The following is a 15,224-nucleotide window of genomic DNA, read 5'->3' on the forward strand; positions in this document are numbered from 1 at the left end:
AGAACTGGCTCGATAATTCGCAAGCACTCATTCAGATTAAAACATGAATTGAGTAAACAAAGTATTGAGAGAAGGGAAAATGTATCTACTCATTCAAATTAATAGGAATGAGCAAGGGCAGCTCCTCAATCAAAGTAAATGGGATAAATCAAGTATTTGTCTAGAACTTAGTTTCACTCATTCAAATTAATATGAAAACGAGCAAGAAAGCTCGTAAATTGATATATACAGGATAGCATAAGCTATCCACAACAAAAATAACAGGTAAATGTACCTACAAGAAACACAAGAAAATACAAAAAGATATTAGACTAATTAATCTAATAAAGTAAAATGGTCTCGAGCGACCGGTGGTCCTGAAAAGGTCCATAGATGAGATGTTGGGTTAAGAAACCCAGACGATACGACCGCGAGTGGTCAGCTATAATGAGATATATGGGCATGGAAGCCCGTCCGTGTATGACAAAATTAAAATAAAAAAAAAAAAAAAAAAAACAAAAACGACGCCCAAGGAGCCAGCTATGACTAGAGAGTCTGCGCTGACTCTGCCCCCTTTTCAGGAGACAGAGTTTGCTCAGCCAAACTCTCGATAGTAGGGAGATCCAGCTCCATAGGAACCGATCCCCCTACTGGACTGCTAGCACCCTCGTCCGCAGACCCCCTCTCGACTTCCTTGAGGCCTTCCAAAGCCTCGGTAGCAGAATCCGGAGGTGGGGAAGCCTCGACCAGGTGTCCGTGTTCGTCGATGTGCGCCGTTGATTCTCCGGAATGGATGCTGCGAAGCAGTTCGATCCATTCACCGGGGGTACGATTGTCGAAATCCAGCCCACTCAGATTGAATGGACTGGGCCAACGGAACAGAGTGGCCATAAGGGTCCACTCATTTAGATTGATCGCCCGACGATTGGGCTCGGCAGCCTTGAGGGCCTCGAGTACGACGATGGGGTCCGCCCCTGCAGTCTGCAAGTCCAAAATGGACCGCAGAAAGAGCTCCCGCGTCGTATCAAACAAGGACCCGATCTGCTTCATTTGGTCGTTCAGGTTGGTGGCTCATTGTAATGAGTTTGCTAGATCTAAATAAAATCGAATGAATTAAATTAAATAAATCAAATGAAATTGAATAAAATGGACTTACTATGCATACTGCTAGTAGAGGCCTTATGGAGCGCGTTGAGTGCGTCCATAGCCAGCTCCACATCCAAGGACCCCAAGCACTTCAAACTCCGTGAGGAGCAGGCTTGACATTTGTAACCGGGTAGTGGAGCCGAATTCGCTTCCAAATCCCCTCGAGCGAGCACCGAAACGCAAGCCTGATTGGGAATGGAAGGCTACATGAATCAAAGCATGATCAGTAATCATATTAAAATGAAATATAAGAAATAACTTACATCGCGAATCACCCGATTAACCTGCATCAAGTCCTGCATCGTGAAGCGAGCATTCTGAGTCTCCAAAATAGAGCCCAGCTCGACGAAGTCAGGGTGGATTGCAAGCAAAGGGTTTTCTCGACTTAAGGCAGCGCTATTCTATTAAATTAATAGAGTTAGCATTTTGAATAAATTGAATTGAATGACTACGACTTACCCTGGCATGAGCAAATTTGGGGAAAGGAGTAAAACTCCCAGTTGACTGCTCAGGGAGCCGTAAACGCCCTTGAGCATCCGCCAATAGTACCGGTTGAAAGGTACTATCTGGGGAACGCTCAGGAGCGGATTTTGCTGCAGCCTTGGACACTCGTTTGGGGACGGTCACCCGTTTAACTGAACGGCGAGGAAGTGAGGCTACAATCAAATTGAATTAATAAAATAAAACAAAAAGAAGAATAAAGTCTTACCGGAAATAGAAGATATCGTTTTTAGGCGTTTTGGAGGAGGCGCAGAGTCCTCCTCCTCATCCTCATCTTCTTCCTCATCTTCTGACTCTACTTCGTTGGAAGCAGAATCGTCATCCAAAACGACTACTTGTCGGGATTTGCCTTTTGCAGTAGTTGGTGCGATTTTCCTCGAACGAGGAGGGAGTCAAACTCTTTTATAAACCATGGCAGAAGAAGTAGGGTTAGAGGCTTTGGAATCTTCAACTACCTTGACGGTAGTTTTGGGTTTAGGCTCTTTCCTGTCCGCGGAAACCTTGGTAGAAGACGAAGCTCGAGAAGCCGAAACTGCAGACGGGAACCCGCTTAAGAGCTCATTGTCTGAGTCTCTTGAACGAGTGGAACGTGGCGATGAAACTGAATCAAAAATAAAGATTAAATCAATAAAATAAGAAATCAATGAACTAAATTAATACTCACAAAACGTGGAAGCATCAGCCTTGAGGCTCTCTAACTCCCGATTCCTTCTAATTAATCGAGGAGGAGCTACAGGCGCCTTGGGAACAGATGTCGAAGATTTGATCTCCAGAGGTGGTGAAAGAGTACTAAATTTTGACGCGACCGCCGGTGAAACCTTACCGCGTAAAGAGGCAAAAACATCTAAATCCTTAGAAGAAACCGAACGCATCATTGCGCTTCCTTCACGAAAACGTAGACAAAAGGGAATTGGAATGGCAGGGAATTGTTCGAATTTTGGAACCCCCTGCAAATTAAATTAACGAGAATGAAGAGAATTCAATAGAAATGAACACTTACTTTAGCTGAAGACCGATGCTCAGGGGAAATGCCCCATTGCTGCATCAAATTTTCGCGAAGAAAAGCGGGTAGACCGAAAGTAAGAGATTCAGCGGACAATAAGACCTGTTCTGCGAATAAAGGGCAATTTGCCCGACCCATCCAAAAGTCATGAATATAAATCTATGAGGCACTGTTAATACTCGCAATAAAAAGAAGGGTAGAGGTGGCCACGTACCAAAAAGGGAGCAGCCTCCTCAAAAACATTGTAAATCTCCAACTCTGTTGAGGGTGATTCCTCTACCAAATCCTGTAGGGTTCGAACCGCCATTTGCGCCGAACAAAATAAATCCAATCCGGAAGCCACGGACAATGGACGCAATGTGTCGGGAGGAAAACAGAGGGGAACGAGAGAGCGAGGGTAGGAAAAGGCAGGAAAGGAACTAGACTCATGGTAATCCGGTGAATTTTGAGAGTCCAAAACAGGAGGGACATAGTCTCCCTGTTGAAGGCACTGAAAAATTGAGCTTTCGAAGAATAATTGTAGCGTTGATTTTAAATTGAGTTCAGACAAAAGAACCTGAGCCTCCAAAAGGGAGGTAGGCAGAAGGGTAGTTGAGCCTGAAGCTCGAGTTTGACTCGAGGTCGAAGCCATTTTGACGAACGAGATGAAAGAAAGGAATAAAGAGGGAAAACGGACTTCAACGAAAAATTTCATTGAACCCCGTGCCCTGAACCAAATAAACGTACACACTGAATCAGAGCGTACGTCAGAGCAGTTCTCCGTGAAATGGAAGCTCGTTCTGTGACTAGATGATAAAAAGATTGTGAATCAAATTTTCGAAATGTGATACAAATACCGAAAATGTATTCAATTCAAATTGAGCGCTAAACTGTTACGATTCGTAGCAGGCGTGTGAATAAATTGATAAGATGAGCGCTAGAAACCCATTTGAGGGCATCCAAATTGATTGGAGAGCACGGAGAAGTAGAGATCCAAACCCAGTGATTTACATTAAAAGGAGATATAGTCTTGTCGAATCAATCTAATAACAGATTGGGTATCCTTTCCCAATACAAAACTACGAATGACCGAGGACGGTCAAATTCTTTAGTTTGGGGGGGATGACACGCCTAAATTTTGGCTAGACGTCTATGCTGTGAATTGTGACATTTTCACGTATAGATTTGTATCAAGAGGACTGTAATTGAGACCCAGATTGACAGTCAAAGTCGATACCGAATCAGTCTAATAAGTTGAAGGGACCATATACCCATACTACCACAAGTTGGTTAGTTTACCCATCCCCGATACTACCTACGGATAGCAGTCTACCTGTTTGTCAAGCAGGATTATACCATACTCAGACTACATCCGAAGGATGACCATTCACGTATGACATACCAAGGGTATTCTTATTGGACCTTACACTGGCAGGAGTTTGGAAGAACTTACTCAAGTGACCATGAACCGAGGATTGACTCGAAATGACTTTCTAGAACTCAGGAATTATCAAATACTCCTTCTAGAACAAGATCATGCATTAATCTAGAGGACTGCGATTTAGTCTAATAGACCAATCAAGTTGCATGGTTGAGGAAAATGACTAGAAGAACGATCGAAGTACTGCGAGGCTCCGAAGACATATCAAATGAATGTCAAAGAGTCCTGACGTAGAAAACATTGAAGAATGCAATTAAATGAATACTATGCGTAACTCCCTTGATAGAGTATAGGCACAATGGGTGTCTGTTGAAAGAGAGAAGCAATTAGTTTAATCCAGATGAATCAGATTGATAGGATTAGAATCGAGGAGAGCTGATTTGCCTCCGGACGAGGTGACAAATGATCGAAGTAAATGTTGAACTGCGATGACAGTTGAACACCATTCGAGTCATTCTCTAAAAACAATTAAACTAAATGAATATTGAAGTACCTACCTATGTTTGGAGGTATACTAGAATCTTGGAACCAATATGGACCAAATAAGGACATGTAGATTCAAATTAAATAGTATCTGACTGAGTGTAGAAGTTTCCTTGCGGTTCCGAACGTTTATTGTATTAAATTAATTGTACTATGCGACTCTATATTCTGTATGTATAAATAGCGATCCGATGTATCTGGAATAAAAGTGATTTTGGGACGACGTTGCAGTGCTAATCCGTAAAAAGGAAAGACACACTCCCGCCAGACTGAAACCTCTTCGCTAGCAGCCATTCGGGCCCGGCACTTGTGAGTATAGGAACGTCGTGTTCTGCTCCTTGTGACTGCGAGAAGTCTATCCAGTTGTTGGGTATTCTTCGAACTTAGGATCAGTCGTTGGTCTTAAGGGCAAATCACGCTGTGTGGTTGTGCCAGCACATAGTTCTAGCCCTCCGTAGGGGTCTGTGTGTTTCGGTTTTAATTTACTTTGATTCAAACCCCCAATTCTTGATATACCCAAATCAATACAAACCAGAGCACGGATCGTGCTGAATCTACCTTGATCAAAGGAATATATTGAATCCTTAGAACGATTCAAATTGATTGATCAAAGCTTCGTACTTAGCTCTCAAAGCTTTGCGGAACCTTTGCCAACGCTACCCCTTGCTATTAAATAAATTTGATAGCAGTGAACTCGCATATTGTGTATTAGATTGGTTGGTTGGAGTGCCCATTAGATTCCTTCCTTTCTCTTTCACACAAAAACGAGGCAAGCTCGTTATCGCCGTGGACAACCTCCCGTGGTCGCTCCGGCTCGGGGCCGGTCTACTACTAGAATTGATTCTCTCATCCTCCAAGCCATAGCTCGTTGTATTGGAAAACAACCTCAACGTCATGCTGCTTCAGAATCTCCTTGTGACCCGCCTCCTCACTTCAATCTGAATGCTGGTGAACACAATGATCAAGACCCTCCTGTCGACCCTGACGATCCGGGTGCCAACAATGATAACGACAATCTGGATGACGACTCCAGTGGTTTACCGCGTGGTGAGCCTGGTGGATCTGGTGGTCCCGGTGAACCTGGTGGACCCCGTTGCCCAATCTCTCCTGACATCCCCAACGGGCAACGTGCTATGTTGGAACTCCTCTCGGGATTCAAGGACTCCATTGAGACCCTTGGTATCATTCTTGCCGCTCTCAGCCATCCCTCTGACAGCTCTGAATCTAAGAGCAAGATCAAGGAGCCGGAGGTATTCAACGGTTTGGACCCCCGAGAACTCAAAACGTTCTTCGTCAATCTCGCCCTGGTCTTCAATGACCGTCCCAAGTATTTCACCGACCAACGGAAGGTGAACTACACTCTTTCCTATCTCAGTGGGTCTGCCAAAGAATGGTTTGTCTCTGATATCCTCAACCTGGATCTTGACCTGCTGACGGCGTGGATGTCCTCCTTCAAAGCCTTTGTAAAGGAGCTTCAGGATAATTTCGGCGTTTACAACGCCCAAGGCAAGGCCAAAGATTCTCTTGGTAATCTGAAGATGAAGGAAACTAAAAACGTCTGGAAATACAACATCCAGTTCAACACCCTGGCTGCTAGTACCAACTGGGTTTCTGCTGCCCTGAAGTGGGCTTATAGACGAGGTTTAGCTGAACGCATCAAGGACAAAATGGCGCGTTTGCCCGAGCCAGCAATGCTCGCCAATTATCATACTGGGGCCAGGAGGTGAGCCGTGGTGTATCTCCTGCGTCTACGATTTTTTGCAGCGATTGCGTTAGCATCCTCGTTACTTTCCTCATCGATTTTAGCTGCTGCCGCCGCTAGGTTTGCGTTCCTTAGTATTTGGATCGCCTGGTAGTTAGGGACGTTAACCCTTGAAGGGGGAGGTTCGAACCGTACAGCTCCTGATCTGTAGTTAGATGCTCTGTAGAATATGCGCAGACCCGCTTCGCCACAGAATTCCCTCTCGTTCCCATGGGTATGAGGGCGGAGGGGAAGTATTCCCCTCGCGTTTCGAAACGATCGTCCGTAACGAGCCTCTGCCTCTAGCAATTCTAACATCCTCTCGGGGTCCAGTAAGACGTTATACAACCAGAGAAAGTCTGATCGATTTGCTGGGATCGTCAGCCACCGCTGGGCCTTCTCTGGGAGGTCTATCTCCAGTTGAGTTCCCACTGTTAGGAACTGTACTCGTAGGTCTGAGAATTCAAGACCGTCTCCCAATATTTCGATCCCCATTGACTCCAATACCTCCCTTAGGACCATAGCTACGTCCTCCGGGATACACTCCTGAATTCGAATGACGTCTTCCAGACGCAATGTCATTTCGGACAAGGGTTGTACTGGGAAGTTGGTCCTGCTATGGTGTATTGCGTGTGTACGCTCCCAGTTGGGCGTATTCATAGCTGGGCTCTTCAGGAGACTGGAGAGCGAACTTCCTTGTCTCGGGGGAGGAAGGTTAAGGGACTGTACTGGAGGTGTTGGTAACCTCCGGGATGACGTCCGAGACTGTTCAGATACGGCAGGGGATACCCTCCTCTCTGGCAGTTTCTCCTGTTGTCGTATTGTGAGAGGGTCAGTACTCTCCCCTTGTATCCTTTCGATAGCGGCTACTTGGCCACTGACTCTTCCACCCGCGTTCGAAGCTGACTCCATGTCTAGCTGCGGTACCGGTCCAGCGGGAGGTCCTCTCGTTCCCCAGGTAGGGGAGTATGCGAAACCTCCCATGGGACTACTGGCAGGTTGGGCGTAACCCATGAAGGTATACCTCCGTTGTGGCGGTCCTATCCCAGGTTCCACTGGAGGGGGTCCCTGAACCTCAGGTTGGCGTCCCTCTGGGGTCCGGATGTTGCTGGCGGTTTCATCCCCAAACGACTGTTCTGGGATGGACATCAGGCGTTGACCAGCTGCCACCGTGATGACAGTGGAGCTAGCAGCCTGGTTCGACTTTTGAGCTTGTGTCGTGTTTCCACGAGATAAGGCGCTCTTTTGTTTCTTTGATTCGGTTTTGGAACTAGAAGGTCGTTCCGTTGATGTCGCCGACATTTCGTCGCGACGAGTCCGTTCGGTGACGGGAGAGCTTGGTATAATGTAAGACCTGGGTCAAAATGGGTCTTAGGGTTGGTTTTGGTATGTGGAGGTTTATGTTGTAGCGTGCTAGGAGCAGGCTGGAGCTCGAAGGGAGCTACGTGAACCGCGACCGAGGACGGGAATGACCTAGTAGTGGTTGGAACGACGAGATGGTGACCCTTGAGGGGTTCCTAGGAGGTCCAGGGAGGTCCCTAATGCGTAGGGAGGTTCAGGAGGAGTGCGGGACCGTACGATATTGCGTAGTAGGAGTTGTACTCGCTAGAACGTCAATATAGGATCGAGTAGGTAGTTTATGCAACTGGGTCTCGAGGGTGTAAGCTCCCGAGAAGGGATACGCCAGGGAGGGTAGGTCCCTGGGGACTAGGTTTGAGGATGGTCGTCCTCAAGTGTGGGAGGTGGTAACGGAGAAGCAATACGTAGTTCGACGTGAGGGGTAGCTTCGACGTTACCTAGATCGAGGTCCCGAAGTTTACGAAGTAGCTAGGGAGCTCTGGGAGGTTTGGGGAAGGGTAGCTCACCAAGCGGGTAGGCGTTGGGGAGCTTTAGTAACGTTCGAGGGAGCTCGGAGACTCACTCGGAAGGCTTAGACTTGAGGTAAAAGCGTATATTCGATCGTATAGGCGATCAGAGAGACAATAGACAGTAGTAGAGAGAAACAGAGGTAGAGAAACAGAGAGTAGAGAGAATTCCGTATAGGTAGCAGGTACAAAGGGACAGGGACTGGACCTATGTAAAGGGTGTGTGTTCAAAATATACCAAGCTGGCGCTTGGAGACGTTACGGAGCTACTTAAATAGGTATGGGAAGTGAACAAAGGAACATCAGAGCCTAGGTGACATGAGGCAGTAGTCGAAGGAGACAGGTGATCGAGATTTGTACTTAATGGGGCTGGTGCTAAGGAGTTTCGTACGCGTGTCGGGAGGTTGTCAGGATAGTCTTGGGGAGGTGCGTATTACCCGTGGTCCTGTCTTGGGGAGGTGCGTAGTACCCGTGGTCCTGTCTTGGGGAGGTCGGATGTCTTGGGGAGGTGTAAGGAAGCATGTGGGATGGTGCTGGGATTGGTTGGTTGTGGTCAGGGCATGACAGGAACCCAAAGAAGGGTTCCTCGGACTTTAAGACTGGTTTTACTAACCAGCAAAACAACTCTCAGCCATCTGGCTTTTCAGTGCCATTCACGCTGAAGCCTAAATCCTTCTCTGGTGGTAAGCCCCAGAACTCTTCGAATTCCGGTCAATCCGGCAGTCAGCGCCCTGCGTTCAACCATCTTGGTGCAGATGGGAAAGTCCTTCCCTCCGAGAGGGAAAGAAGGATGAACAACAACCTTTGTCTCTTCTGCGGTGGTAAGCATCAGATTGCTGACTGCAATAAGCAAAAGGCCTGAGAATCAAAGGCCCGTGCTGCCGAGGTTGAAGAAACCCCCGAAGCAACTATTGAAGTTGTTGAAGAGGAATTGGAAAACTAGTTTGCAGCTCTTGTTCCCCGGTATGAAACGGGAGCTGGGTTGATCAGATTTGACCTCACCTGGGGAGTTATATTTCAACATGTCTGCTCTTTCTTCCATTGAATGATCTCATGTAATATCTTTAACTACTGAATTTCCGTTATCTGATTCGGCCACGCTGGCCGAACCCATCTCTGCTCTTCTCAAATTTCCTACTCTTGTTGATTCTGGTTCTACTGACTCTTTCATCCACACTCATTATGTTTCACAAAATTCTATTCCTACAACCAAAATCTCTTCTGTTAATCTTTGTCTTTTTGATGGTTCATTATCTTCTAAACCAATTACCGATATGGCGAACATCGCCATTCGGTTCCCTTCTGGCGAGCTGCTTCTATTACCTTTTTATGTTACTCATTTAGATTCATCTTGTAAAGCAGTATTAGGTTACAGTTGCTTATTCCGCTACAATCCATTGATTGACTGGGTATTGTGAAACATTACATTCCATAACACTTCACATCCTGATTCTCCACAGACATCTGTGCCTTCTGCCACCAACACTGTTGATGCAAAGGTTGCTGTTTTGCTACCGGAACCTTCGCCGTCGGTTTCACTGACAATTCTGGAAACCTGTTCTGGGAATTCTCTTTGCTTTCGCTCTCGCTCCCGCTGACGGATGTTATGGGCTAAGCCCTTCTCGTCTAAATTCCCCTTTGAACCCATCTATTCCTATCCTGTGGTCTCTCAATTCGCTGCTCAACTGGAAACTCCCGAGGTTGACATTGCACTCGTCAGTGCTGCAGTCTTTAATAGGGCTTGCAAGGATGCTGGTATGGAACCCATCCTTCTTCGTGCTATCCACTCAGAGGTCGCGGCCCGCGCCGCCGACCGCTCTTCCACCGCTCCTACTGTCCCTCCGCTCCATCATTCTATTCCAGAAGATCATGTACACCGTGTAACTGTGCCAGAGGCCACAAGGTGTCTCAGGGCGGAGGTCAAATGGGACAGTAGTTGAGTTATCAGCAATACCGCCGTTACACAGCTAGTTTCCACAGAGCAAGAGTAGAGAAGAAGAGATTCAGAAGCAGCCAAGTTAGAGCAACTTCCTTCTCTCTGATATAGTGGTCACGGAGGTCGATGTGCTTCACCAACGCGTGTCAATTCAACTACTCCATCAGGCTTATGGACCCAAAGTTGTCCCCCAACAGGGTAACTGGGCCCTGCTGGTGCAAGTCAACTTCTGCCAGAAAGGATTGTAGCCAGACGGCTTGCTGGCAAGCCTGGGACAGGGAGATATACTCCGCCTCAGTAGAGGAGAGTGCCACTGATGGTTGCCATTTACAGCTCAAGGAAACAGGCAAACTGGCCATGAAGAAGACATAGCCAAAGGTGGATCTGCAAGTGTCCACGCACCCAGCATTGTCGGAGTCGGAATAGTGTTGTGGCTTCAGGCCTAGGTTAGGTGTATGTTCATCACCTGCTGTGGGTGCCTCATACATGATTGGACAGTCACTGGACCACAGGTGGTAGCCCGCCAGCCACTCAATGTACTCTCAGTATATCTGACCGGGGTGGAGTTGGTATCTGGCCAGGAGGCCAGCTGCAAAAGAGATATCTGCATGGGTACAGGTCTGGCACCAGAGAATGGAGCCGACAAATTTGCAGTAGGGCTTGCCAACCATGAACTGCTGTTCATTGGGAGGTGGAAGGTTGGGGGCTTCACTGAGTTTGACATTAGGTGGGAGGGGAGTGTGATGATGCCGGACATGTAGGAGCTGGAAATGTTCAAGCATATGGTGTATATAGGCTTTCTGGGAGATGGTGATAGCCTTTGTGGTCAGATTTTGCTAAATATTCATTCCCAGTAAAACACGGGACAACACTTTGCTGGATTCCCAACATTTTGCCAGATCTTTGAGTGCCCATGTGCTCCCCTGCTCTGTGGATAATCCTCCACATACGTCATCCCTGTATGTGCTAGTCAGGGTGTACTCATTGCCCTGCTGTCGGTATTGGATGCATGGGTCTGTCCGCGATGTGACGTATCCGTCCTCGCTGTAACCAGCTGCAAGGGTCTCCTGCCAGTCATGGCTGCCTTGCATTGTGCCATAGATTGACTTTCTGAGTTTGCACACCTTGTCCTCCGCACCGGGGTTGGATGAATCCATCTGGCTGTCACATGTACACCTCGTGAGAGATGGGTGAGTTGAAGAAAGTTACCGTGAAGTCCACTTGAAAGAGGGAGAGTTGGAGAGTAGCAATGATGGCTAGTACGATACATACAGACTCCATGCAAGCTACTGTTCCATATGTCTTATCATAGTCTTGCCCCTGGATTTGGGTGTATTCCTGCACCACCCATCGCGCCTTCCATTTGAGTACTTTGCCTCCTGGCCCCCCACTTGATAGTATATGTCCATCTGCCTCAGGTGAGGTTTGTGTCTGATAGTAGGTGCACTAGCTCCCAGCAACCCTTTTCAACCAGGGTCTTGTATTCAGCCTTCATCAGTGGTAGTCATAGTTCCGGGGCCTTCATTGAATGTGGATGGGACCCAGGTATTGGAGGTGGTTAATGTGAAAGCCCAGGGGTTGACCGCAATGAGAGCAAGAGTTTGGTTGGTGAACAGCAAGTCAGTCGCCCATTCTTCTCTGTTAGCCTGCGCGAGGAGCTCACGCTCTTCGAAGGCCTAATTCTCAATTGCAACGCGTGAGGGAGTGCATATGTGGGAGCTTTGTCGTATCCGCATGCTGTTGAGCTGTGGGTCCATCAGTGGGTGTTGCTGGTTCTGGACTGCCCGCAGGCAGTACTTCTTTGAGTTTGCCGTTGTCGTTGTGGTCAGGTATGTTGTCCCTGGACCGGTGTGCTTCCCCTTCCTCAAATTGGATGTCCCTTGACTCCATGAAGGTGTGGTTGGGTGGATGCACAGTTGATAGCCCCTCCGGCCCATATACCCTATCAGCTTGCACTCGATGGCTTGACAAGCGGATTTCCCTTCTCTTCTGCTCTCTGGAAGTGTGACCCATGCTCTGCATCGAAACAGTCAAAGATGCGACACATCCTGGCGTTTCCCTGACCAATATTTGATTGGGACGCGGACTGGACATTGTGCTGTTGCACAAAGTTGTTTACGTAGGTGAACATTGCTGCAGCCTCTGCCCAAAATGAGCGGGGGAGACCTGACTCTTCAAGGAAAGTGCGTACTCCCTCAATGACTGTTTTATTACCTCTCTCAGCCATCCTGTTTGCAGACGATGAGTATGGAGTGATCTTTTCAATGGTAATGCCATGGTCTGCGCAGTATCCCTTCATGAGGCTGTTATTGAATTTGCCTCTGCCGTTGACACGTATGATCTTCATCTTCTGCCCTGTTTGGTTTTCAGTCATGATTCGGGATTGGTGGAACTCCTTCAGGGAGGTCTCCTTCCGTTTGACTTTGAGGAACGCAGGGACTCAGACTGACGAAGCCCCATCAGAGAAGAGCATCATATACCTCGCTCCCCCTATACTCTCTTGTTGCTGGTCCCCAAAGGTCTAACTGGACTCTCTCGGGTACTTCTGTCTTGTGGGTGAGTTTTTCATTGAACGGACTTTGTGTCGCTTTCCTGTACAGGCAGTCGATGCACATTCCCATTAATCTCTTTGATTTAATTTGTAGGCCATCCACAAGCCCCCTGCTCTCCATCCGCAGAATTCTCACTACTGATATGTGCCCCAGGCGAAGGTGCGAGATATGTACATCTGCTGGTTTCTTGTGTGACCTTGCCGAGCTTGCTAATGTCTGGTCTAGGATCTTGACTTCATATATTTTTGTCTGGCCCTTCTGGTGTTTTGACACTCAATACTCCGTTGCCTCACTCCCCTCAGAACGCTTGTTGTACAAGAGTCAATAGCGAGATCAGATTGTGCCCAAATTCTGGAGTATGCTTCACATTGGTGAGCTGTATCCTTTGCACTGCTTCCCCAACTCTCGTTGTAAATTCAACAGTCCTTGTGCCCTCTATTGTGAACTTTCCGATATTGCCAGATAGTGTGCTGGTTCCGCTCTGCCCCTTCGCTCAATAGTATTCCACAAAGTCTGACTTATTTACCCAGCGGTGTTCAGTAGCGCCAGAATCAATGAAAGTCCGGGAATAATGGATTCTCATAGGGGTGTATAGAAGTGTATTGCTTTGGTGTGCCTCGCATGCTAGTGGGCTCAATACTACGTTATGTCTATGTATGTCCTTAACCCCGTTCACCTCCCTCAGTTCCTGACACTCCCACCCTTTCAAAAAAGAATGATCATTGCTATCGGGAGGTTTTTCAGTTGGGGGCGCACTTTGATGCGAAGTACTGGTAGACATACTAGAGGAGGTGTCTCTGTTGGCCTGGGTCATATCAGCTGACAGGACATATGTCTCCAGGGGTGGTGCTGCAGCTGTAGCGTTGGCTGTGGCCACTACTGTGTTCCCAGGTGTGGTCTGACTCCAGTTAGGTTCATTATTCTTGTTGAATCTCCATCCATTGGATCCTTTGCCCTCTGCACCCCCTCCCTTTGCCCAGCACCTTTGGATTGTGTAGCCGACTTTCTTACAGTTGGGGTTGGTGCATGTTGGCCTATTCCTTTCCGGAGTCTGTACGCTTGCTACGTGCATTGCAAGCAGTGTCTTGACTTTCTTTTCTTCTCACTCTTCCTCTGCAGCCAGATACCTTGGAGGTATATGAAGGCCTCACTACTTGTCTTTCCCAGGAGGTGCCTGATGTCGGCATCCCAGTCTCTGGGCAGTGATGCGAATACAATTACGCAGAATTGTCCATCAGTTATTACTGCGCCAGCGTTGGTTGCCTTCCTGAGCAGGTTTCGCATGGTCCTTTTATTTTCTTCCATGGTCTCTCCGGGTAGGAGTATCTGTGAGCTCTGAGGTTACTGTTGTGGAAGAGGAGTAGCTCCTCTGACTTCTGTTCAAATTGCTTGACTAACTCACCCCACATATCCGAGGCTGATTCGATATAGTCTACACCTAATCCTGTGGGGTTGACAATAATCGATACTATCGTGCTCATAATGTATTGGTCACGCGCGTACCATTTTACTCGGGAGATGGTGTTTGGCTATATGGTGGTGCTATTACTGTAGGTGTAATGGTTGTACCCTCTGGTGAGGTAACGGTGACTGCGGGCTTGGCGTTGCTGGGCTTAGGTATAGATCTGTGTAGGTACCCTTGCATGCCTTTTGATTCTACTGCGAGACTAACTTCCCTCTTGTAGGGCCACCACTTATCTTCCCTCTCCAGTGCTATTCCGGTGGGGAATTGCTGGACGTTTGGCATATTAGATGACAACGACATCGTGGAACTGGTTGGTTCAATTATTTGAGGCATAGTTTTTTTTTCGCTCCTCTAAAGCTCTAGTCTCATAATCTATTGAATGATAAATACTCAGTTGGATAGAAAACAACTGTAATTGGTACCTGTTAAATGATAAATACTACATGTACTATGAATAACTGTTACACAGGTAAATAATCATTTGGCTCACCTCAGTTGGATAGAAAACAACTGAGGAAGCCCATGTCCATTGCCTGCAGGTGGCTAATAAACCATACAGTGTATATGTAATCCTGTGGGCGGAGGCAAATATACTGCCCCTATGGACTGTGCGTACGCCGGGTGGAGATAGAGTCTAACAATGGGGAGTCATCTGTAGTAAGATAAATGAAAACATACCAGACCCGACACATCAGGAAACCCACCCATGGAAAATGGGGCACAAATTTCGACAATCTCGAGAAATAACACAAATTAGCTAGTTTGCCAAATTTGCCAGATTAGTTAGCCCCCCATATATTTTTCGAAGAATTTTTGCAAACTTCGAATAAGTTTCCGTGATTTCTTCCAGTCCAAGATGTGAAATTACCCACCTTTGTGAACACTTTCACCTAATTTCATCCATCCATCGCAGTCTTATTTTTGAAAATTAGCCTGTATTTGCTGATTCATTGAGGCTTGAGCATTGAAATTGAGACAAATTTAAACATATTGAGTCAGACAGTAGGAATAATTTCATTGCATTAAATCATGGAAAATAAATGTAGCTTAACAGAATCCACTCTTCGACTGATTAAAACAAACGAACATAGCATAATCATATATAGAATGACGCGGGATGCAGAATTAGGTAT

The sequence above is a fragment of the Lentinula edodes genome (genome assembly GCF_021015755.1).
Source record: "Lentinula edodes strain Le(Bin) 0899 ss11 chromosome Unknown C8R40scaffold_14, whole genome shotgun sequence".
Lineage (NCBI taxonomy): Eukaryota > Fungi > Basidiomycota > Agaricomycetes > Agaricales > Omphalotaceae > Lentinula > Lentinula edodes.